The sequence below is a fragment of the Ursus maritimus genome, unplaced genomic scaffold (genome assembly GCF_017311325.1).
Source record: "Ursus maritimus isolate PB19 unplaced genomic scaffold, ASM1731132v1 scaffold_9, whole genome shotgun sequence".
Classification (NCBI taxonomy): Eukaryota; Metazoa; Chordata; class Mammalia; order Carnivora; family Ursidae; genus Ursus; species Ursus maritimus.
The window spans coordinates 63,429,230-63,456,688 of NW_024427107.1; positions in this window are offsets into that span (position 1 = coordinate 63,429,230).

Here is a 27,459-nt window from a genome sequence, read left to right on the forward strand (position 1 = left end):
CCCAAACCACCCTTAGTATAAATACTGTTGTAGGCTGAATTGTTCTCCCAAAATTTGTATGTTGAAGCCCTAACCCTCAGAATGTGACTCTATTTGGAGACAGATGACTAAGTTAAAGTGTGCCTTTAGGGTGAACTATAATCCAGTCTGACTGTTGTCTTTATAAAAAGAGGGAATCTGAACACAAAAAGAGACACCAGAGATGTGCATACACAGAGGCAAAGACCACGTGAGGACATAGCAAGAATGCAGTCATCTGCAAGGAGAGAGGCTTCAGAAGAAACCAATCCCGTCAACATCTTGATCTCAGACTTCCAAGCCCCAGAACTGTGAGAAAATAAATGTCTGTTGTTTAAGCTACCCAGTTTGTGGTATTTTGTGATGGCGGCCCAAGCAGACTAATACACAGAATTAGTCATGTGCTGGGTCTACAAATAAAATCTAAATTGCCACCTCAAAGTCCCTCTTCCACATTAATGCTGAAGTCTCCCTTGAACTCAGAGATCCAAACTTCCAGGACAGTAATCTTTCCTTTGCACCAATGAGTTTCAAATGATTCTATGGGATTTCAAGTTACACATAGCTGGGAGGCATTCTGAGTAAAATGCTTGTAAGTTGCAGGCTTCAGGCTCCCTCACCACTGCCACCAAAACAGCTTCTTAAAATTGGCCTTCCTCGCTACATTTTCTGAATAAAGGACTTCACTGGTTTAAAAAACAAATTGGGAATAGCATTAAGGAGGTCATAAAATTTTTTTTTTTTAATTTCCAAGAAAGAGATTCAAGTTTGGAGGCAGGTAATGAAAATGCTTATTAACAAGGCAGTTTTATTCATAACAGAAAAATTGTAAACAACCCGAATGTTTATCAAAAGGGGAATAAAAAACAAATTGTAGCTGAGCATTACAACTGAATACTACTCAGCAATAAAAATGAACATTCTACTGATACACACCAAAACATGGACGCATCTCAAAAACAACATGCTGAGAGAAAGAAGCAAACGGAAAAGAGTACATACTGTCTGATTCCATTTATATGAAGGTCTAAAAAGCCATAACTAATCTATGGTGATGAAAGCAGATTGGTAGTTCCTGGGAAGAGGGGTAGGGGGGAACAACTTGAAATGTGGCATTGGGGAATTTGGGGGACGATGGAAATGTTCTATATCTTGACTGTAAAAACAGTTACGCCAGCATATGTATTTGTCAAAACTCATCAAATGTTATACTTCCAATGGGGTCATTACCATGCAGTGTCTTCAGTGGGGGCAAAGTGTTTCAAGCTGTGTGTGTGAGTGTGAGTATGTGTGTAACTTAAATCTGGAAGGAATTGTCACAAGAGGAGGAGATGTGGATCCAAGGGGCATTCTGTGGCTGATAGTTGGCAGTTATGTTGAATAGCAAGATCTCACCATGACACAGTCCCACATGAAACCCTGAGAGAGGAAACTGTGAAGTGCTCTAAGGGCATGTCAATGTCACAATTGATGCAAGGCTTGATAAGACCAGGTGTGCAGTAAAAAAATAAATTTTAAAAAAAGGTGGTATTTGAGCACTTAAGATTAACTACTCACTAGGTTTCCCATCTAAATCCCAATCTACTTTTCCGTAAAATGGGAATAATAAGAGGAACTTCTTGAGAATTAAATAGCATATAAGTGCAATAAATACATGCATGGTTCATAGAAAGTGTTCAACTTGTCATTTTTATTGTTCTTCTTTCTTTTTTTTTAAGTGGTCTCCACACCCAGACCAACATGGGGATTGAACTCACGACCCTGAGATCAACACCTGAGCTGAGATCAAGAGTTGGATGATCAACTGACTGTGCCACACAGGTATCCCTATTGTTTTTATTTTTTAAACTTGTTTAAAAAAAAAAAGCTAGGGATTATGCCTTTGGTTTTCTGGAAAAAAATATGGGAAAATATTTTTCTTATTATTCACAAATATTCCAACTGTAATTTTATGAAGAACCAAGCAGAACGTGGCATATGGTTAATCTTCTTATATTAACAAACACATATATGTATGTGTACATACAAATACTTATTTTCTGTAGGAAAATAAGAGCATAATCAATTTCTCTAAAAGTTTATCATTTCCCCTCCACTGAAGTGATTTTCATATTATTATGTGTGCGCCAGGCACTGTACCAAGAACTGGAGATACGTCAAAGGCAAAAACAGACAGAAGTCCCCTTGTGCATTCAAATGGTGGCAGTTGTTCAGGTGGGAAATGCTTAGGATCAATAATGAGAATGTATGCTTGGGAATGAAGAGTGATAAATTTTACTTGACTATATAGCTTTCAATGCAGTTTTAACAAATACAAGAAAATGTGTCTAGTAACCACGCACAAAGTTCCACCCAAAGAAACTGGAATATAGGAAGCTTAAGTGACTAATGAGGGGTCACTTTGCAGACATACCAGGGATCGCCATTATAAAATAAGCCCTCACTATGCCTTGGAATTATCTGGGGTGTTTTAAGTTACTGCAGTCCAAGCCATACCCCATAGATTCTGATTTAATTGGTTGAGAAATCAGGCATTCATTTTGTTTTAATTTTTCAGGTGATTCTAATGAACCAGCAGATTTGAGAACTGCAGACAGACGGCACTAGCCAACCAGACATCATACGCAACAGAGGCAATAGTGTCTATAAATAAAGACTTCATTCCTAAACCATGGAATGATTGAGTTCAGAGATCTCTAAGTTCCCAGGTCAGAGCATCTACAACCTATGAACTATTCCAGCAACAGACCAAAAGGACTCCACATTTGCTTTTTTATAACTACTTAAAATACTCTAGCCTAGAATTTCTGTCACTTATCAAGCAGTTAAACTTTCAAATTCAGTAAATTTGAGTTATCTGTGATATGAATTGATATGAGTGATATGCTGTCATTTGGAAGTAAATATATCTAAAGCTATGTCCCTAAAAGCAAACTATTTCAACATGAAAGACCCAGAAACCTTTAGTCAGTTCAAAATTTCATCAAATGTTATTAAGTTATTTTACGGTCCTTGTTTTTCCCCCAAACAGTTTGGAGGGTAGGCTCCTTGGAAAGCAACCAAGATTGTTGCTGCCATGTGCCAGAAAATGAGCATTCGTATTCCAGTTCTCATTGGCAGGAATGACTTTTTTCTAGTTGTGATTTGTTGACAGTGCCAGGGATCAATGACTCTTTAGGAAAATGGGCCAATTCAGAGGAGTGGGTAGTTTTTTACATGTTATTTCTTCCTGTCTGTCAAGTAATGAGGTGAAGTTCACAGAAAAAAAGTACTTTGTATTTCATAAAAGACAACTCCTTCCCTCTCTGTCCTACACCCATAGTTAAATACATCAGTCTAGTAAATGACAACTAGCCTGTAAACTGGGAAGAGGCCCGTCAGTAAAAAATGCTTGGCTCATGCAAGCTCAACGGCTTGGACCTGAGAAAACCTTCATGCTTGGATACTACTTGAGGACCTAGTTTAATTATATCTGTCTTCTGCTTACTTCCCAGATTGGACAGGACAGAGTCACAAAAATAAAATGAACATCACCAACACACACTTTAATTTTCTGCTGTCTTCATTCTACTTTTGACATCTGTGTGTGTATATTCCAGGAAAGTTCTGGTCATTGCTCCATAAAGAATGATACAACAGAGACGGAAAAGGTCCAGAAAAAATTAAACTAATGACCAAAAGATTTGGCAAGTTGCCATATGAAGACAAAGAGTGAAGGAAAACAAAACAAAACAAAACAAAACAAAACAACCCCACAGGCTGAGAAGGGATATGGCTGAAATCTATTAAATCGTTACAGATGTGGACAAAACAACTATATATTGTTTCAGCAAATCCCAAATACTAGTATTAGAGCTCACTCACCTGGAATCCCTAAGGAAGAGATTTCTAGTGAATTATATAGTGATTTCTGATATAGAAAGCAATAATCCAGTGAAAGTGGGTTTATATTTACTCCATTCCACAAATAAAAATCTGAAGCTAAGACTTTAAGTGATGTATAAGGTTGCACAAACAGCATATATGAATGTAAATAATAACAACAATAATGATAGTAGCTAACATTTTTTAGGTTTTTACTACGTGCTGGCTACTGCACTAAGCATTTTCATGCATTAACTTGCCCTTTTATTCCCTGCAACCACTCTTTGGATTGGGTACTGCTATTATCTGCTTTATAAGTGAGGAAGCTTAGACTCTTTAAGTAACCATATAATATCTCAAAATTACACAGCTGGTATGTAATGGAAGGAATTTTGTAAACCAGCCCATCTGATTCCAATATTCACACGGATCAGACCAACTAACTGCAAATCCCCTAAGCCATTTAACTTCAGTGTACACACAGATGCATGTATGTATCTCAAAAAAGATTCAACTGTAGAAACACAAATTAAGTAAGTAGCAACCCTGAGATTAAAATTCAAGTTGTCTGACCCAACTCTGGTTGTTTCTTCTAAACCAGTTACTCTATTTTAAACAAATTAAGGGCAGGTTTTATACTGTAGGCAGCAAAAATCATGAGCCTTACTAACTCCAAAGAAATGGTTCAGGCTAATGTATCAAGTCGCATCAGGAAGAGTTAAAACCTATTCAATGTTTGAAATAGGTTATCAGGAAAAGGTGGAACATTTTAGCACTTATATGCTATTTAATTCTCAAGAAGTTCCTCTGTTCCACATCTATTACCTATGATAACACATCCAGGAAAATAGCTATGCCCCCACCCCACCCCTTGTCAGAGATGTAATACCAAACCGGCTAGCTCATGGGTCCAGGACACAAAGCAGTTCTCAAATCAAAAGTCAGAACTGCACAAAGCAAAATGGAGATATGGGTCAATGTAGCTGGCTCAGCCTGTAGATGGGATCTGGTTTCCAAATCGTCATGCCAGGAATTATCAAAGCCCAACATCTATGAAAATTATACAACCTCCCACTTACTCCAGCTGTAAGACTTCCTCAAGAAGAAGACAAGAAGCCCTAGCGCAGTTTCTTAAAGGGACAAAGTTTTCTCAAAGCATATGCCTGTGCTTACACTCTAGTCTTGGGCAATGTCGTTCCTTTACCTCTTTTGATGGGTTAGCACAGGGCCACTGCCCATGTCTCAGTCTTCTCACACTTCTTTCTGTCCTTGCCTTTTTAGTAACACTGATGGCTGGCTCTGATTTCTCTTTTCTCATATCCAAAAGGACTGCAGAATTCCAAAGGGCTTATGAACCAGAGAAAAGGCAATAAATACAACTGCTTGAGCAAAACAATTTCTTTCATCTGTGGCTCTTGAATTTAAGGTTTATGTTTGGCACAGTTTCAGGAAATACATTTACCCTCTGAAAACGTTCATTGTTTTCAGAGCAAAATATTGCCATAACAAAAATATGGAAGACCATCATTAAAGCCATTTATTATTCAACAATAACCTGGGAAACACATTATGTGTCATGCACTGAGCAAAGTCCTATAGAAATATGAAGATGAGCAAGATACAATCCCTGTTCTCATGAAAAATTCTGCCTTGAGTAGGAAACAAGGCTCTTCAGTGCACTCACCACTATAATATGAAATAGAAAGTGCCAACAAGCAAGGCGATCATGCAACCACCCTGGAGCTGTGATGATTAAATGAGATAATGTAAGTAAAATTAAGTGCTATGGGAAGTCAAAGAAGAGCATACACTATTAAGAGACAAGGACCATAATCCCAGCAGCAGTGGGAGTATGGGTAGGGGGAGGCAGGAGGATTTCGAGAAGCCCTTTGGGACATAATCTTCCCAAATGTATCCAAGATAAGGAAGCTTATAGTTTCCCCAAAATTGTAATTTTTCCTATTCTTGCTTCTCTCCTAAGTCTGCCATACAGTCTGAAAGGCCTGCTGTCTTCTGGAAACTTGGCCTGCCACATAGGGACGAATTCAATGGGACATACCTAGGCAATCGGGAGATTTAAGAGGAGAGAGAACATCATCCATTTACGAAGGTAAGGTAGCGGTCTTTGTAAAAGTGTTTTGCCTGGGGGCCCAGAATTTGAAACACCACCACTGCTTGTAGCTTACAACTCACAGAACAGGAAGGAAGGTTGTGCACAGAAACGCAGGCTCCAATAGGCTCTATCCCTTTACCCCAGGTTCAGAGCATCTAAGGATTGGTGTTCACCAAACATCATTCCCTCCAGTATGTGTTTTTGTCAGCTCAAGTCCTGATACCTAAAGATCTCAGAGGTCTAAAGACACCCTGGAACTGGGCGGCTGGCTGGAGTCCAATGACACCAGTAAGCTCTGGACAGAAGCCCAAACTACAACCAGCCAAGAAGAGGGAATGTCTGTATGCAAAAATCATTCCACTCCTGTCTCCTCCCTCTTCTATCCACGAAGTCTGGCCTTCAGTATCCACACAGGAGACCTCAACCATTTAGTTTTATTTGTTCCTTTTCCATGTAATTTCAACAGCTCTGCCTTAGAGATAAGAAGGAAATTATGGAAGTAGCAAGAAGAATTTCAACAGGGCTTCATCACCTACCAAACACTCTTCACATACACTTCACTTCTCCTTTGGTCCTTACAACACTCCTATCAGGTCAGTTTTATTCATTCTATTTTATAGATGAAGACCTTATTCTCGGAGAGAATAATGGACTTACCCAAGTGGACACCGCAATAGGTGATGTGGCATTCAAATCCTCTAACTCCAGACCTCACATCCCTTTTCTATATCCCAGGGCCTCTCTTCTGAGACCAACATGATTCCATTCAGGTGGGAAGGAAAACTGAGAAAGCAGGAAGTCAACTCTTCAAGGTAAAATAACTCAAAAGCTAAGAATTAAATATACTCCTTAATATAATATCAGTCAGAGGAAACAGCAAAAGAGAGGAATATAGAAGACTTTTGGGATAATAGGCTTTGAAGAGTTTCAAAGAAGATATAATAGATTCTCACTTTTTTCTCTCTTCCTTCTCCTTCCATCCCAAAACCTAAGTTTCCCCTCATAAATATTCACAAAGAAAGCACTCAGCCAAGGAAATCACTACAAGCTGGGTGTGTAATTCCATGCTCTCTCAAGGTGGTAATCATAAGGCCATTTTTTATATGAAAAGTTAGCCCTCTGGATGTATCATGATAAGAGCCACCATGAATCAAGGGCCTGCTGCAGGCCAGGGGCTGTTAAGAGAGGTTCACACCCTGGCTCGCTGGTCCAGGAGTGCAGATGGCTTTGTGCCCACCTGTCCGTAGCCTCTCACCCTGACTGTGAAGTGGCTGAGCTCAGGAGCATGGCAGTTCAGCACGGAAGAAAGCAAGGCCTGCAGGCTACAGCACCCCTTAAACTGTGCTCACCAGGTCACCTCACCAGCTGTAGACACCCTTCCACTTGCAACTTCTTCAGGGGAGAATCTTAAACCAGTGGGCACTGCACTAGCCCAGAAACCCAGAGATCCAGTCTCATCATGAGAAAAAACAACAGACAAACCCAAAGTGAGGGTCATTCCACAAAATTCTTGACCAGGACTGTTCAAAACTGACAAGGTCATAGAAAATAAGAAAAGACTGAAAAACTGTCACAGGCCAAAGGAGACTACAGGATCATGACTAAATGTAATGTCATGTCATTGATGAGATCCTAAAAGGGGGGCAAAAAGACACCAATGGAAAAGCTGGTGAATCTGAATAAAATCTAGGTTTTAGTTTATCATAATGTAATTTTCTAGCTTTGACAAATATACTATGGTAATATAAGACATTAATGGGGAAAACTGGGGGAAGGGTATGAATGTTCTCTGGACCGTCTTTGCTACTTTCCCATAAATCTAGACGTAATCCAGAATTAAAAGTTTATTTAAACAAATAATTTTAAAATGCAATGCAAACACTTATTCAATATCTACTAAACACCAGGCACTGTGCTAGGTACCTGGGGAACAGGAAAAGTTTTGTCCCTGCTGGCCTGGTTCAGAATCTAATTGAAAACATCTACTCCCCAAGCGACCTCAAGTACCCTGGACTTGTAGGTCAGACTTATTTTTAGTATAGAAGTAAAATTACTCAAACTCTATCCCTTGGGGGCTGCAAGAAATTCAGTCCCCTCACAAACATTTCTGCACATTTTGGGGAGGAGGATGAGGACATGGTGGTTATCGTCTCTTGTCCGTTCACTACTTCTTGATCATCTCTGGCCTTTTTGGTACCTGCTCCTTCTGGCTGCTGCCCCCCTCTCCGTACTGTTCTGCATGGACACAGCCCACCCCTTCTGCTTCATTTGCCACAGTATTACTAACTCAAGTGGCAACTGTCAAGTATATATAATTGTCTTTACTGATGGCATGGGGATAAAAGAAGTGAATGACAACACAGACCTGGAAACCCTAATACAGGCTGCAAACATCACTGAGCTTAGAGCACCTGACTCAGACAAGGCGGTCTCTCTCTCAGGTTGGGCCATTTCCCTCTTAGGGCCTAGCACACAACTTGTTGCTAAATCCTTTCTCCCTGCACCAAGCCCCTTCCCTATTCAGCAAATTTCTCTGCCCTCCTGCCTCTGCCAACCAGGGGGAAAAGAAATAAAAATTCCTATGGTTGATTACACAAAAGGATTTTTTTTTTTTAAGATTTTATTTATTTATTCGACAGAGATAGAGACAGCCAGCGAGAGAGGGAACACAAGCAGGGGGAGCGGGAGAGGAAGAAGCAGGCTCATAGCGGAGGAGCCTGATGTGGGGCTCGATCCCAGAACGCCGGGATCACGCCCTGAGCCGAAGGCAGATGCTTAACCGCTGAGCCACCCAGGCGCCCCTACACAAAAGGATTTTAACACTTTCTCTGTTTGAACCGTTGGTAACTAGTTTCTTTCTGGAGCTTCTCATGGAAAGCAAGGGATCCATTAAGCTATTTTCCCAAATAATGGAACAGTTCTCTCTCCAGACTATTTTTTTCTCTCCACCAATCTCAAAATTCCAGGCAAGCATATAATGGTCTTTTGGTTGGCTTATTTTTGTCTTTCAAATTAGCACCCTTTATTCTCCCTTATTAACATTACTATCTCAGAGGTCATTAATAGTAGCTACTCATTCATGGAACTTTATCCAATGCCTTCATAAACATTACTTCAAATACTCCTCACATAAATCACGTGAAGCAGGTTTTGTTATCATTCTCATTTTATGGGAAAAAAAAAAAAACCCAACACTAGAGTAAGTGATTTGTGTGAATTAATGCAGCTGGTGAGGGGGAAATCCAGGATTGACTCTGGGACTGTGGATTCCAAGGCTTATGTTTGCTTTACTGAATACTTGCCTATTAGTCACATAGCAATTTGGCAATCTCTGAGTTGGAGGGCATGGTAGAGGCAAGCTATCCCTATCAGCTGGCCAATATAGGACATTTCTCCAGTGTCCCAGCTCATCCCACTTCCTGAGCTTCTCCATAACACCATCAGAGGGTGCACTCCATGACTAAGTGCTCATTTTTAACAATAATGATGACCAATATTTGGATGGCTCCTTACATCCAGACTACAATGCATGTTGATCTCTCGGTATCTTCACAATCTCCTTCTAGCTGGTTATTATTCAATAAATAATAACAAATATTTGCTAGCCCCTCTTATGGTAGACTTTGAAGATACTAAGATGGCAGAGTCTTAATGCCTCCAGCTACATGTTTGAAAAAGGTTTTGAAGGATAAATAAGAGTTCACCAGAAAAAGAAGGACTTTTTAGAAAGAAGAAAGATGGAGTACAAATGCCCAGGGGTCAGCCTAATCCAAGTAATGCAACATAAATTTAGGTCATCATAATAATAACAGAAGTATCAGCAATAACAACCAATGCATATTGGATATTCTATGCAATGTAATTTGCTGCCTTATACACATTATTTCATCGAGTCCCCACAATAACTGTCTTATTTAATTATCATTGCTATTTTAAAGATGTGAAACCCAGGAAACTTGGAATTTACCCAAAATCAGAGAGCTAGCAAACAGCTAGGCCAAGATTTAAGCTCAAGTCTGTATGACTTTCAACCCTCATCTTTCAGCTTTAAGCAGACCTCTCATGCCTGAATTCTGCCAGTCATGGCAAATGCAGGGTGGATAAGATCCCACCCTTAACCTCAAAGATCTACACTCCAGGCATCCAGAGAACTTTCCTCTGACATGTACCATGAGATGTTTTACTCCCTGCATAGAAACACAAAAAAAGACCAGCAGTATTATTTCTGGCTTTTCCACTATCCATGTTCAGAAGATTTATCCTTGTATTTGTCAATGGCATCACCACACACACAATTAGATTCACTGAGAAGTCACCAGGGAAGACAGGAATGGGGTTTCCTGTATTGTGAAGCTGCCAATGGTGATCATGTAAACATAACCCACAGTCGTATTACCTTGACACACACAGTGGGGTGGAGGGATCCTGAGGAGAAACACATGAGGATTGTGGCTTCCTCATTTCACACAAAGCTTTCTTGGCCTCAAGAAATCATATTTGGATAACAAGAATGCAGAGGCTCAAAATGTTGAGAACTGCAACTCAGTGAGGAAATCCAGGAGAGGGCCTTACCTCTCCAGGATAATTTTTCAAACAGTACCAGGAAGTTTAACAGATATTACTTTACATGACTTTTGCACAGAGTATCCTGGACGTGCAAGGAGGCAGGAAGCAAATATGAGAACTACACTGGGGCACGTGCAGGAGGGAAAAGCTCCAATTGCTGTTTTAAAGAATAACATCTTCAATTCAATACACATGTGCTAATTCATAAAATTATTATAAATATGAAATAATGTATGGCTAGAATAATCTTCAGTATTATCTTATTTGAACATATGAACAGTACAACGGCAAAGCCAGAGTATTTCAATTGTCCCTGTTTTCAAGATGAAGAAACTGAGGCAAAGACCTAAAGCTACTAAGTCTTGAAAGTGACTCATTTCCTCCAGAATAGTACCTTTTCTGAGACTTCCTCTCTCTGTGTCTTTCCTAACACTGGGCACTGTTGGGCTCTTTGATGAGGATTTCTACTGTTCTCATACAGGAGTTTAACGGGTTCAAACTGGCAATCAAACCCACAAGACGCATAAGACTAATCTGTTAATCTATCTTTACTTAGCTATATGGAACAATACTGGCACAGAATCTTCAGCTCATTGGGAAGCCAAGTACCTATATGCACGTCCACAGCTCTTTTCCCCCTTCACCCACACAGATGAAAGCTAAGGAGTGGGGGGGGGGCACCTGACCCACAGAAACTACAGCCTTTGTTTCCCACCATATCTTCCTTCAGGGTTCTAGTCACAGAGGCCCTAGTCCTGCATGCTACCTCCCCAGGCCCCAGCCCAACTGCCATCCCTTGAACCACAAAAGAGACGTGGCATTCCACATGCACCTTAAGTCAGTAGTTTCCAATGACTCACAGCTATGAGCGGGTGAAGAGCAGGTTATTCTCTGAGATAGGCCTCTGCATCAGCCCACACCTGATGTTAACACCTTACTCAGAATCCTATTGACATAGAATCTCTTTTCTGTACTTGAGTTCTCAATTGAATGAGAAATAGGATCAAAGAGAGTGCAGATAAGGAACTAAAATACCATCATTACCAACAGCATAATATTGGAAAGAATAGTTTATATCCACAGGCAAGTGAGCTCAAAGCACTGAATCTTAGAATCAGAAAGACTTAGCCAGCAGTAGCCCCTAATTGAGACAGGACATGCCACAGCAGGGCCAGTGTCCATGCTGCGGAGGCAGAACAGCCTGGGTGCAAGAGGAGGAACAAGAAGCCAACATCCTGCATGACTTCCTTTGTATCAGCACAGGCAGGTGGTCAGCAGGTCAGAATAACACACAAAAATGATGAAAAAGTGGGCAATACATTTCTCTATAAAACAATAAAGAGTAGGAAGGGCTAAAGTAATTAAACTATTTCTTGTGTATATACTCATTGATTCCATAGATCTTTATTGAGCGCCCCTGTTTTCCAGACTCTGGTCTAGGTGTTGAGTATACAAGAATACGCAGGATGGACAAGTTCCTGACCTTGTCAAACTTGTAGTCTCACTGGGACAACAAACAACAGACAGATAGACAATTAGAAGACCAACATGCTGACACATAGTGACCAGTTCCATGTCAGCGACGGGAAGAGACAGGGTGGTCAGAGAATGCCTCACTGGGAAGGTGATGGGGTCCAGCTATGTACACACACATCCAGAAGGGAGAGGCAGTGTAATGTACGTGTTGAGGCAAGAGTCTCAGGGAACAGCTAAGAGGCCAATGTGCCTAGAGCTCAGTGAGCAAAGGGAAGAAAAGGAGAAAGAAGTCAGCGGTGGCTACAAGCCAGGTCAAGTAAGAGTAGACAATGGTTGAGTCTTTCCTCTGCTCTCTGCACCCTGCAAGGAAAGAGAAGGAGGAGGGGACTAGACAAACAAGGATCAATAATCAGAATACACACAACCTGGACATTCAGTATATTAGCAGAAATTTTGAAGAAAATTGGTAGATATATATTTTTTTAATGTCATTTCAGTGGAATTTAAAATGTGGAATTCTTACTGTTTGGTTATGTGATGTAATTGAGAACTGAAGAGACAAATGATGTCTCCCTGAAGTCAAGAAGGAATCTGATACTACGGGTTATTAAAAGCCATCCCTTAAGTTTAAACTAAATTCTTCCTGCTGTCACTTAGGACCATTTCTTCTTCTTATGTCCTGACAGCAGGTAATAAACTAGTGGATTATTTGCAAAATACCTTCTGAAGTACTGCAATTCCAAGAGGAATTCTGCCAGGTCACATAAAACAAAAGAACAGAGCCATCTATTCCCCATATACACTCCCAGATGCTCCCAAAGACACACACAAACACGTGCATGCACATGCACACACACACGTCCAATTGTGCACACACATAGAGCACCACCAACAACAACAATGAATGCCAGGCTGTCTGGCTGGGCGCTCAGTGCCCCTAGCATAGCATGTTCTTAGTGCCTCACACAGCAATCCACAAAGCAGAAGCTCTCTCCTCCAAGAACCTTCACCTCCTCACACACCCACACCCACCCACCCCACACCGCTTCTCAGGCAGCAACACCCCTGCTCCAGGTCAACAACCCAGTTTCTCAACGGCTCCTGATCATAACCCTAAGAGGGAACAAACATCCAGATGCACACCCTACCCATGAGCTAATCACAGGACGTCTTCCAGTTCACCTAATGCAGGTTTAAAGCATTCCAGAGTCTTTCCCAGGTCACCCAATTTTCACTGGTCCACCAATAATTAAAAATTCTCTTCTAAATCCAACACTTGGAGGCATTCTCTTTTCTTACTATTTTTTTCCCTTTTACAACTATGTATGCTATTTAATCTTCACTTATGACTCCAGATTCATTCTCCACCTCTCCTGTCCTACTGAGTCCTTAGAGACTGACACTCATGGGGGAGTTTTATCACTCAGTTCCTCCATCCACTGGCTTTCCAGTGGGTTTAGCTAAAAGGGGCACCATCATGAAGAGAAAGCAATCAGGGTGTTCCTTCCCTGTCCCCACCCTGGCTCAACTCTGGAGCTCCAACCAAGCATTCCCTCCTCAACGCTCCCGTTAATTCTGTCAACATTATTTCCTCCCTTTTTTCCTTCAGCCCTGGACGTGGTAACAGCTTCCCATTGTTGCTAGTCCCTGGGTACAACAACATCCTATGCTGATTTCCTCAACCCTGACCACACTGCTGCAGGCTGTTCTTTTATTAAAATGTCTTCAGGTAAACTATCTGAAGGGAATTCTGTTTTCTTCCAGAATCCTATTAATAGACCTACTCTACTTTCAGTTTCTTTAGTGCCTGGATAGTTGTTCACTTTTCCCATTGGGCACAGTCGAACTCTACCTGACTCAGCTCTAAGTCAATGTTCTTGAGGTTCTGCCCATGTTATTTCTTTCCCTTGGTTTTGACACTCAGCTTCATCCTGAGGTTCTCTGAAATTATTCATTTCATCAAATAATGTTTATTGAGGATATAAGGATGTCAAACATTATAAATACAATCATGAATAAGACACAATCCCTACTTTCAAGTAGCTTACTGTCCAGTGAATGAAAAAAATGAATAAACCAGAAAAATATTAGTACGGAAGAGAAGAGAGGAAGAACATGGGACTAAGAGGGACAACTAATTTGGGGCACTTGGGTGGCTCAGTCACTTGAGAGTTCAATTATCGGTTTTGGCTCAAGTTATGGTCTCAGGGTCATAGGATGGGGCCCTGAGGCAGGCTCCCTGCTCAGCAGAGTCTGCTTGGGATTCTCTCCCTCTGTCCCTACCCCACTCACATTCACTCACGCTCTCTCAAATATAAATAAATCTTAAAAAAAAAAAAAAGGGACAACTAATTTAATTTTGGAGAGCCAAGAGAAGGGATGCTCAATGTGAGATTTAAAGAATAAGAAAGTAGGAAGCAGGAGAAAAGCAAAGAGTAAAACAGTGAAGAACATGAGCAAATTCTCAGAATGTGGCAGGGAACTGAGGGTATTCGGTAGGGCTGGAATAGAGAAAGAGCAAGAGGAGATGAGGCTGGTAGAGAAGACGAGGCATCTCACTGAAGGCCTTGAAAGCCTTTTACAAGAGTTTGTGCTTTATCCAAAAGTCAATGTGGAATCACTGAAGGGTGTTAAGCCAAGAAATACCATAACTAGATATATGTTTAGGGGATTCCAAGGCAGCCTCATGAAGTGTAGAACAGACGGAAGGGAGCAATACTGATTGGACATAGACCTGACCTACACAGTTTCTGTGAAGACTGGAAGAGGTAGGTAGAATTATAAAAATGTTTAGATGTTGGGATTAATAAAACTTGGTGATTATTGAGATGGAGACGGAGAAACTGATAGACACCCAAGTCTATGGCTTAAGTAAGAGTATGCTGGTACCACTCACAAATGTAGAAAACATAGGAGGAAAAGGGCAAGGGCAAATATTCTTTAATAGCTCAACTGAGTTTGAGGTCCTGGTTGCACTTCCAGTGGGGGCATGTCTGTAAGCAGCAGTGTGCATGGGTCCAGTGCTAAGCAGGGACAACTGGACTAAGTCACCCGTCTTGGCTGGCCTGTTACTCAGATCCCCACATTCTCTCACTGCCTTTCTCTGCTCTAAATGTATTTCCAGTGCTTACCTCCTGTCCTTCTCTCAACTTCAGCTTAATCAGGGCCCTCATTACTTTCTAGACACATGGTTTTCTTCTAAAATGCCCACATTCCTTTTCCAGAATGTCTACAAGTATAATTTATTTAAAATGACAATTCTGGGCAAAACCAGCTTGCCTTAGGGATTCCTTCTCTCCTCACCCACCCCCAATCTCTACCTTCGGGCTGGCAAGGGATTCCCATCTTCCAAGCCTTAAGAAGCAACCATTTCCCCCACACACGTGTAATTCAAGTTACATTCATGACTCTAGCTAAGATGATGACCCCAGGTCTCCTTTAATGTTTGAGTAGGGGGTATTTCTAATAAGCTATGGCCATGAGTAAAAGACAAACATTCCCACCCAGAGGCGATATCAATCATTCATTTGGCAAGTCAAGGGCTCCTGCTCTGAAAATAAAACATTATGAAACGCAGCAGCATCTTAAGCTAAGAGCAGGTGTACCTAAGCTTCCAAATACTCTCTCCCCTCTTCCCATTGAGCTCAGCCCCCAGAGACCCAGGATTAATCTAAATCAACCTTCCTCCAGCCCAAGTCAAATCTCTGCCAAGAGGTAACAAACGTATTCACTGGCCAAAGCTAAATCTTCAGCTCTGCTTTTCTCATCAACTACAAACTGCACCTGGGGCTGAGCCCTTGATTTCTCCCCAATGAAGGAACTAGCCAAGGAACACACAGGACTCCTTGGGAGCTAGAGAGACATCAGTGCTTCCCCACCCATATGGGCCAATACCTCTTATTTGCTTCACTTCGATTCATCATGCATTTACTGAGCACCTGTTATGTTCCAGGTTCTATGAATAGCACTTCACACACACCCACAAAAAGGTATGTAAAGTTACCATCCCTGCCCTTGAAGAGATTACTATTTGGAGGGGAGTAAAGGTATATAATAAATAATTGCAATACATCATGATAAATAGTAACTTTTAAATCCCTGGGGAATACAAGTAAGGAAGCAATAAATCCTCCCTGGGTTGAGAGGAGGTAAGGTAGGGAGAGCTGGAGAAAAGTAAATGGAGGGATGAAATTAATAAGATGGCAAAGAAAACAATATTAATCCACTGAGGCTGGAGCAGAGCATATAAGGTGCTTCATCTGCCATGAGGAGGAATATGAACTTCAGTCTATAAGCATCGGGAGCCCTTAACATAGGCATTCTCAGAGAGTCCTCAGACTTACAGAACAGTGCTACTCAAGATGTGGTCCACAGACCACAGCCACAGAGGCCAGTCCACCAAGATGAGAATTAAGAATGAGCCTTTTCAAACTTGACATTGACATCCAAGCATGTGATCAGTGGACTCATATCAGGGTATTGACCAGTTCAGATATGGTCCCACTCATGGGGGAATCTTACGATGTGAGCTAGGAACAAGTATTGATTTGTGACAGATTAAAATTGTGAAAAAGAAATAAAACTTGTCATGCACCATAGATAATCCAAGAATCATTGTTCCTGGGGGGGGGAGGAGGATCTTGGTTGGACTTTGAAGTGTCCTTGGCATGATATGTAAAACTATATGGAGTTTAGGAGATTTCTTTCTTTTTGGCTTTGTTGTTGTTTGCTTGTTTTTGAGGAGAATGCTCATAGCTTTTACCAGCTTCTCACATGGATTTCCAATATTGAGAAGGGGACTCTATGGTTCATTCTGTGTGTTAGGAAGACCCCTCCTGGACACTGAGAGTTGGGAGTGGCTTGCCCCAGCAGGCAGGAGTCTCACCCAGCCCCTACTTGGTACCCCTACCCCCCAGTCATCCGACCTCTCAACTTATAAATAAAGAAATTAAGAATCAAATATAATGATAATAACATTTCTACAGTGTTTTATACTGTTTTCATGACTTTTTGTGCCTTCGCTTTTCTGTCTGCCAAAATCTTCCTACCCCCCTACCTCTTGGCTGCCTAGCAAATTCATACTCATCCTGAAAGACCCAGTTCTGGCATTTCCACCTCTGAGGAACTTCATAACACATATCTTTACTGTGCTCACTACAGTCCTGTTACATACCTTTTCTGTACCTATCACTGTATCTCCTTGTGGTTATTTTCCTTTATGCCCACATCTCCCAGTAGAAGACTTTTGATGGCAAGGTTTCAGACTCACTCGCCTTTTATCTCGATGGCTGATACAAACGTTTTCTTGATCCCCGGAAAGTGGATTTGATTGCCTAGCCCAGATCACAGGACTGTGTCCTCTGAAGGTCAGGGGTTCAGGGAGGGTCAGAATACAGGGGGCATGACCTACCTGCATCAGCTGCCCCTTCTGTGGAGCATGATCAATCCTGTGGCTGTGAGGGATGGGAGCGGAGACACGATGACTAAGAATTACCCGGACACAAGGGAAGCTCCCCACAGGAAAAGTGGAATGCTGTCGTCAGAGGAAAGAGATAATACTGTGCAAGAAAAAATGAACTTGTGGGACTTCATCAAGATAAAAAGCTACTGCACAGCCAAGGAAACAGTCAAAAAAACTAAGAGGCAGCCCACGGAATGGGAGAAGATACTTGCAAATGACACTACAGATAAAAGACTGGTATCCAAGATCTACAAAGAACTTCTCAAACTCAATACACGAGAAACAAATAATCAAATCAAAAAATGGGCAGAAGATATGAACAGACACTTTTCCAATGATGACATACAAATGGCTAACAGACACATGAAAAAGTGTTCAAAATCATTAGCCATCAAGGAAATTCAAATCAAAACCACACTGAGATACCACCTTACGCCAGTTAGAATGGCAAAAATAGACAAGGCAAGAAACAACAATTGTTGGAGAGGATGTGGAGAAAGGGGATCCCTCCTACACTGTTGGTGGGAATGCAAGTTAGTACAGCCACTCTGGAAAACAGTGTGGAGGTCCCTTAAAGAGTTAAAAATATTGTTACCCTATGATCCAGCAATTGCACTACTGGGTATTTACCCCAAAGATACAAACGTAGTGAAGAGAAGGGCCATATGCACCCCAATGTTCATAGCAGCATTGTCCACAATAGCTAAATTGTGGAAGGAGCTGAGATGCCCTTCAGCAGATGACTGGATTAAGAAGATGTGGTCCATATATACAATGGAATATTACTCAGCCATCAGAAAGAATGATTACCCAACATTTGCAGCAACATGGACGGGACTGGAGGAGATTATGCTAAGTGAAATAAGTCAAGCAGAGAAAGACAATTACCATACGGTTTCACTCATTTATGGAACATAAGAAATAGCAGGAAGATCGGTAGGAGAAGGAAGGGAAGAATGAAGGGGGGGTAAACAGAAGGGGGAATGAACCATGAAAGACTATATACTCTGGGAAACAAACTGAGGGCTTCAGAGGGGAGGGGGGTGGGGGATTGGAATAGGCCAGTGATAGGTATTAAGGAGGGCACGTATTGCGTGGAGCACTGGGTGTTATACGCAAGTAATGAATCATGGAACACTACATCAAGAACTAAGGATGTACTGTATGGTGACTATCATAACATAATAAAAAATTATTATTAAAAAAAAAAGAAAAAAAACCCAGCAGCTCTCTACTGCACTTGTTCTACCCACTTATAAAATGAGATCATTAATTTTAAAGAATCTATCAATCCATTAAGTTTTGTAGGACTCTAAATACTGAGCCTCCTTCAATATGTCCTTTCAAAAGAAACCAAGCAGAGCACTTCTGATACGGAGAGAACAAGGCGGGTTGAAGGCTGAAGCAGCAGCTGCTGAGACACATTTTGTCCATGGGTAGAAGGCTGTGGTGTTTTATTGCACACTAAGAAAATCTGTAGATATCTGGCTTAGGCTTCTATCTGCCCCATCATAAAACTGTATACAGCCTAGTATCCTTTATATTTTTGAGGCATTGTTTTGTGGCATTGTTTATAATCGTCGACGCAGGCTGCCAGTTTCTCTGATACCATCCATTCGAGGTTTTATCATTTATGATTCTTACTTGGGGTTTCTCTGTGAGGCATAACCAGTGCCACAGCAGATCAAAGGAAAAGCCGGTCAGCGCTCAAAAGTTTGCAAAGGAGGCAAGAGTCTGTATTTGACGCTTGGGCTTCCTTTCCATGTACCATGTGCTTGTCACGCTCTGCCTTGGCTGTCCTGTGAGGGCTGGGACTCACTGTAGAAGGAGTATGGAGAATATCATAAAATAAAGTTCTTACCTCTCCTCTCCTTCTGGGCACCAGGGTCTGAAAAACTGAACAAATGTCACTTATTTCTAACCTGTTCGGGAAACTTCCTGAGAATAGGGACCTTATCTCTTTACTTCCTGTTATATCCTCAATTTCTTATACAGTCCCTGAAACAAACAAACAAAAAAAAGTCCAGATGTAATTAGCAAGGTGGGTCTAAGGAGTAGGAGTAATTTACAAATACTGTAAATTAAGGGCTTGGGCTAATTTCATTAAGGGCCCTGGGAGAAGGCCCTTCTAATCAAGGACCTTTACGTAGAAAACTGAGGAAAGTCCCAGGGAAAACTTCACTGTAGCTGGTAGGGACAGCAAGCATAAAGGCCCAGGGGCAGGAGCATTCCTGACATACTTAAGAACCCCAGAAGAGGCCTGAGTGGCTTGAAGTTAGGGGCAGAGTGATTGGAGATGACTGAGTGCCCACGTTGGAAAGATTTCGGGTTTTACTGTGAGGGGAATAGAAAGCTATGGGAGGATTTTTGAGCCATTTTATCTTTAAAATAATCCCTTTGGAAGCTGTAAAAATAAGATATTATAGGAGACAAGGGCAAAGAAAGGGCCTCCAATTTGAAAGCTATTAAAACAGTCCAAGTGGAAAGCAATGGTGGCTTGAGCCAGGGGGCAGCAGTGAACAATTAAACTAGCTAATGTACGTAAAACATTTGGCACAGTGTCCGGGACAAAGAAAACCCATGATATCCAGCAGCTGTTATTATTACTATTGTTACTAGATCTCCTTTTGCCAAGACCTGCCGATAAAAATCCCACAGATGGACCATTGGCTCCTTGGAGCATGAATGAGCCTGCCATTTGCTCTACCTTACCTGGCTTCTTTTTTTTTTTTTTTTTAAACGTATGATTTTGGTTGATTAGAAACCTTTGCCTGATAACGACCTGTTATTTATCACATGGTTGGAACGAATGCCATTGCAGTGTGTCTAGCAGGAATCAAGCAGGTGATCCCTGAGAAGCTGCAGGTTTTCTTCTGGGCTGTGTGTGTGTGTGTGTGTGTGTGTGTGTGTGTGTGCATGAGTGTGTACAAACAGCCAAGGACTGCGCCACAAACACCCAATAACCAGCAAAACCTGCAGCCAGCTTCTACTTGCTCCTGTCTTGCTGGGGCGAGCACCATCCCTGATTTCTTGGTTCCTTCTCATCTGTGGATTTCCACGGACTTTCTTTCTTCCTCACCTCCATTATCCCTTTGCCAGGCATGTTAACTCAGACTCCTACAGCAGGAGAAACTATCCCATCCCCTTTCCTTAGCTAAGGGGATGGGATACTTAGCCGCCCCATCTGGCCAGGAATGTTCCTCTATCCATCTGGTACATAATTCCCACTCACTTTGATGTCTTCCAAATGTTATCTCATCAATGCTGAGAACCCATCTGGGGTCAGGGGAAACTCACTGGGATGAGGTGGTTTAATCGAACATTGATTAGGGAAGATTAATGACCTACAGAGGCTTGCTGGAAGTTATGGGCTCTGACTTTGGGGTCTGCTGGAGAACCATGTTCCTTTTGATCTGCCCACATTTTTCAAGTGAATTCTCCCCCCGCCCCACAAAGCTTTCTAAATGCATTCACATACCTGTGACCTTGTTTGTTTGCTTGTTTTGCAGTGTGTTTGCATTGAGCCTCAAAGACACACAATAAAATGGGTAAGATTTTGGAATGAATCCACTTGGAGCTAACTCTGAGCCCTGTTCCCAGCGCCCGCCAGGAGAGCACAGAGAAGTAGAATGTCACTGTCGGAGGATGAAATGGAATCGATGAATAGAACTGTGACATTCTAGCTGGGGAATGGTGAAACACGACGGGATGTGAGCCGAATAACTGAAATCAAGTCCTGGTTTTATTCTGCAGCCTGTTAGCCATGTAATTTGTATTAATTGACCTCATCTCCCTGAAACTGTTTTCTCCTGTTTTTCTCAGGGCTCCTCATACGAATGCCATGCACTGGTATGGGATCCCACGTACAGCAGGTGAAGTGCTATTTGGTGGGACAATGGCAGTGGGCTGTCAGCACTCGCTATCTGCTTGCACCTGCCTCTCCCCTGGGGGAGATCTTGCTTAATCATCCACTTGGTTCTCAATAGTGACAACATTAAATTTGTTATCAAAAATCTTCCCATAAAGAAAACTGCAGATTTTATTGCTGAATTCTGTCAAACACTTAAAAAAAATGCCAATCTTACACAAACTCTTCCAGAAAACACAAGAGGGAATGCTTCTCCAACTCATTTAATGAGGCAAGTATAACCCTACCACCAAAACCTGAAAAAAATGTGTAAGAAACCCCAACACCACCAATATCCCTCATGAACTGGCTCTAAATGCATGGGTACCATTATTCATCTCCATTTTGCAGGTGAGTAAAGTAAGGCTTAAGTTAGGGAACTCACCCAAAAGCACAGAGCTAAATAGTGACAGATCCAGAATATAAACCAAGATCTCTCAGACTCCAGAATACCTACTCTTAACCAGTATATTACAGGTTAATACAACGTAAATATGTTAATATGATGCATATTGAATAGGCTTGAATGAAAGAACTGAATTGCTACAGATAAATTTAACCTCTGGGTGGTGAATGAGGGAGGCATTCTTAGGCCCCAGAGTTGACAGCCACTTCTACTTGAGAATAATAGCAGCTAGCGGCTCCTCCCCTGTCCTCACGGCTGCCCTTCATGGTTCCTTGAAGCTCCTCTGCCTGACCAGGACATGATCACCATTGAGGGAGACAGACTCTGGGTTTTAGGAACTGCAGAGACAGCTCAGTTAAAGCCGCCAAAGTCACCACTGTTTAGGAGTTTCAATCCCCTGGAGACACATATGTTCTAGAAAGACCCAGCTTGAAGCCAAATAAATACTGAGGTGGTTTGACACGCAGCCAGTGCGTGTCTTGCTCATTAATGAAACAGATCCCCGCATGCAGAAAAAGCCAGTGCAAGCAATTAAGTCTCACGCGCTATGCTAGAAGTGCCTGGGCTCCCTTCCCAGCCTGGTCCTTCATGTGCCCTCTTCAGCAACCTCTCCTGAACCTCAGCAAAAGAGAGGGACAGAGGCTGAGGATTCTGGAGCTGCATTTCCACAGAAGTGCCCTTCTGTCGAAGAGTCTGTCATTCCACTGACCCACGCCCAGGAAGGGAATGACACCCACCCTGTTCTCCCCACGTCTGGAAAGCCCCTCACCAGAGCAACTTTTTACCTTCAAGCCTACAGAACCTCATCAGGGATGACACGAAATTAAAATAACATCCAGTTCCCAAAGCCACCCTCATTTACCCACTCACAGGCAGAGGTGAAAGGCACTCCTTTTGCATCAAGATAAGAAATTATCCCTAGAACATGAGCCACTCTGAACTCTAAAACCGGTAGGGAAGATCAAAGTTCCACTAAGTCCCTAGAGAATTCTACAAGATGCCAGGACAAACTTTCATTCACTTACATATTCCTCTTACAAACATTTGCTAAAGACCCATGCTACGGCTTTCTCCTAGCCCATAACCCACATTTGTATGAATTCCTAGAGTGTACCCCCTTCCTCCAGGCAAGTGCAGCCCAGCACAAGGGCTTGCCCAGTGGAATAGGTACTCACCCCAGTGCCTGAAGGGCTCAGTGCCCATCCCCCATCCTCCTCATCCCAGGCAATCCTAAAATCTGCCCGCTGGCCAGTTCATAATCTAAAGCATTTTAGTCTAAAACACCTCATCAGGAAACCATTCAAAGCAGAATCTGATAGGCCAGTAGTAGCAATTCAGAGAGAAAATACAAAAGTCCAGAGAAGAGAATATTATTAGGTGTGAACTTCATAGCAGGTTACATGGCAGAAACAGGGCCTTAGCTGGATGTGGTAACCAGTCCCCGCAATTGCCACCAATGACCCCTACCTCCTGGTTTTCATGCCCTTTGTCGCCCCCTTCCACTTTCAATAGGACTGACTTGTGAGGTCAACAGATACTGAGGAAAAGGTGGAGTGACTTCCAAGGCTAGGAGGTTTCTATAGTTCTCTCAGATCACTCACTCTGGGGAAAACAGGATGGAAAGAAAGCCACCACCCAGGTGCCCAAAGTGCTGGGGCCAAAGCATGTCTGAATTTGTGTTCTCAAGGCACTTAGAATACAGGAAGAATTCAAGTTGACTTCACCTACGCAAGACCTTAAAGAGAGCAAATATTTGGTGCACCTGGGTGGCTCAGTCAGTTAAGTATCCAACTCTTGATTTTGGCTCAGGTCACGATCTCAGGGTCATGAGATGAGCCCCATGTCAGGCTCCGCGCTGAGCAGGAAATCTGCTTCAGATTCTCTTCCTTCCCTCTCCCTCTGCCTCTCTCTCTCTCAAATAAAAATAAATAAATCTTTAAAAAAGAGAGAGAGAGAGAGAGAGAGAGAGAAAACAGGGATGCCTGGGTGGCTCTGTCGATTAAGCATCTGCCTTCAGCTCAGGTTATGATCCAGGGTCCTGGGATCGAGTATCACATCGGGCTCCTTGCTCAGCAGGGAGCCTGCTTCTCCCTCTACCTGCCACTCCCCCAGCTTATGCTCATTCTCTCTCTCTGGCAAATAAATAAATAAATAAAACCTTTTTTAAAAAAGAGAGAGAGAAAACATTCACTTCATCTTGAGCTGGATAACTTGGAAAAAAGGTGGAAAAACCATCCAAGGCTTCTGAATTTCTTTAAAGCATACCCTAATCATCTGATACCTTTTAAATATATAAATTATTTTTTGAATGTCAGTATTTTTAAGTTAAACTGGAGTACGATACGTTTATTAGTTGATTGTTATAGGAAGCCAGGTTTACTTAGATCACACGTTATGGCCTGCCCACCCTGGTGTAACTGGTAGGCTGCTAGGTGGGGGAAGGAGGTGGGGAAAAAAACAGGCTACAAAGTCCAGCAACTGTACTGAGTCAGCATAGGTCACAGCAACTGACGCATATGGTGTAGGAGTACAAGCTGGCCAAGTCATCCTTGTTCTTTCCCGTCCCAATTCCATAAGGACAAAAAATCACATTAAGACAACTCATTCATCCTCCACTTCTGGAAAAGCCTAAAAGTACTTAGTAATCTCCGAAGCCAGCAGAGAAATACCCAATGCCCTGTGGGATGATGTGACTCTAGTGAGGAGACTCACATGTGGCATAAATAGTAACATCTGATTTTCCACTACAATCTGAAGGATCCTAATATATAAGGCAGTTATAAGTAACTCTCAGTTACTGACATGTGTTATTCACCAAATGGCTTGTTAACATTAATTAATGAGTCGCAGACTATATGCTTGTTAAAATGCTCACTGCCTCCCTAGTAGGTCTTCTCCTTATCTGAACAGAATCTTGTCTCCCTTCTGTCAAGAAACCAGCAACATCCCTGAGAGGGGCTGCCCTCCGGTCTGGGTCTCTGGGTGAAAAAAACAAAACGGATCAATGACAGAAATACAAGGTCAGCCAGCAATAAAAGGGTGGCTATGCCACTGAGGTTTTGAGGTTCTTGGTCATGGCAGAACAAGGTAGCCTAAACTGCCTATGTGTAACCCTAGGCTGGACTGATTCCTGCCTTAGCATACTAAGAAGGAAATAAAAGGAACTGGACACTTCCCTGAGCCGAATATAACTGTAACAGTAAATGTGTGCCTCCTTCCTCCCTCCTCCGAGGAACACAGAACAGTCAAATACCCAGAGCTCGCGGATTGCTTAACAAATTCTCCAGCATGTCCTAAACTTCAGACATTCTTTTACCACCTCAATAATTGTTGCATATCTGTGTACCAACTCTACTGTTATTTAATGAGTACTTTAATGTACTCATGTTTGTATTCTAAGCATAGCGGTTTCAAAGAAAACTCTGTAGCGCTGCAATACATGAAACAGTCCTGACATTTATCTTAAGGAGAATTAGAAGGTAAGTATGTAACTAGTAAAAAGAATGCACCTGTGTACCATTTGGACTATATGCATCACCTCACAGCAAATCTTGTGCGGTGTGGGAAACCCTGCTGCGTTGGGCTAGGCACCAGGGCTCAGAATCCTGGCTTCTAGCTGAAGCTGTGTCACACAGAGTATAATCTTGGCCAGCTTCCTCTGGACCTCATTTTCTCCACCATAAAAAGGATTTATACCACAAGGTCCTGCCTCACCCCAGCATTACATCATCTACTGTTCTGAGCTGCTGGTCCTACTCGTCTCTGCTACTGTGACTGAGAACAATCCATACATTTCATCACCAATAACCCTAATAGCAAAAAATAAAAGAATTTAGCTACTCTACAGGAGGCTCCTATTTATGCTAGGAATACAGTTCTCCACCAAAAAGATCATCTCAAAATGATAAAGCCCAAACAAAGGCACATCTTATTTCATCTCCCTTTGTGTTATGCCAACAACTTCTTACCATTGGTTAGAATTCGCTCATGGTTCCAAAATTTTCTCCCCGCCATCCTCTCCCTGGGGTGACATTATCTCCCCCTGTCGCTTAGGAGAAGGAAGGAACTCATAATTGCATTTAGCAGACAGTTGCTGGCTAGTAGTCAATAATACATACCACCCTGGTAACACAGAGCAAAGGAAGGTTGTCCATTTCAAGAGCAATCCCCCTGCTACTAAATCCAGCCCTTGAAATCCTTTTATTGCCCAAGTTCAGTGGATTCCTACTCTTCAAAAATGAACATATATAAAACAGATTCCCATTAAATGCATAGATTTTGGAACCCAGAAGGAACCTTGCATCATCTGGCACAACCAACTTGTTATACAGATGAAGAAATTAAGGTCTCAGTCATGCAGCTAAGAAGGAACAGAGCAGGAATAGGATTTGGGCTCCAAGCTCCTCAGGCAACGCGACAGTGTGTGCCAGAAATACAGCCTCTGCCTATTGGATGTTATTCAAGTCAATTACTTCTCTTGGCCTCAGTTTTTTCATCTGTAAAATGGGGACCACACCATCTATCTTTTAAGGTCATTCTAAGAATCAAGTGAGACACACCAGTGGTCTCAAATCTGAAGGCTTAAACAAATCACCAGATTCTATCTAATTCAGTAGTTCTGGAGAGTGAACAGGAGGGCGGGGCACAAGTTTTGGCATTTCCAACAAGCTCCCAGGTAATGCCAGTCCTCTATATAAGCAAGAAATGACCTCAAAGCACCTCAGTAGGAAGTTTCCTGAATTCCTGCTGGTATTACTACAGCTACTCCTGCAACTGGGGTTAGGGCAGGATGGGGAAGGGACGCCAGTGTTAATGGTGCCACAGGGGAGATGTCACAGGACTCTACAATGGGGCCACTTTGCAGCTCAGACCCCAAGAAGAAGACTCTTCCTGCTGAAGGGGAGATAATGCATTCCTGACAACCCAGTAACCAGCAGAGACTCTGATCTTAACGGTGGGTAAAAAGCCAGACCCCCTCCCCCCAAAAAGTAGAAAAGATGAGGAGAAAGACAGAGAGACAGCACATTAACTGCAGCATCTACAATCAATTATCCTTATCTAATAAAGCAGGCAGACACCATTCTGCACGGGACCAGTACTGGAGAGTGTTAAGGACTGAACGTTTGTGTCCCCCAAAATTCATATATAAAACACTAACCCCCCAATGTGATGTGCTGAAAACCTAACCCCCAATGTGGTGGTAACTGGAAGTGGGGTTTTTGGAAATTAATTAGGCTTAGATGAGGTCATGAAGGTAGAGCCCTCATAACAGAATTAGTGCCCTTACTAGAAGCAGCACAGAGAGATTGCTCGCTCGCTCTCTCGCTCTCTCTCTGCCATGTGAGGACACAGCAAGGAGGCAATCATTTGCAAACCAGGCAGAGTTTTCACCAGACACAGAATGTGCCAGCCCCTTGATCTTGGACTTTGCAGCTCAACCTAACTATGACAGAGGAAAAAATATTTCTCTAGTTATAGGTAAAGATTTGGGATTTAAGTGCTCTGCTGTGGGCAAGTGCAACTCAAAACCAATTATCATCAGCAAGCGGGTGCACCCAGCCCGGGCACATGTTTGAAAATGGAAGTGGTTGGGGCGCCTGGGTAGCGCAGTCGTTAAAAGCGTCTGCCTTCGGCTCAGGGCGTGATCC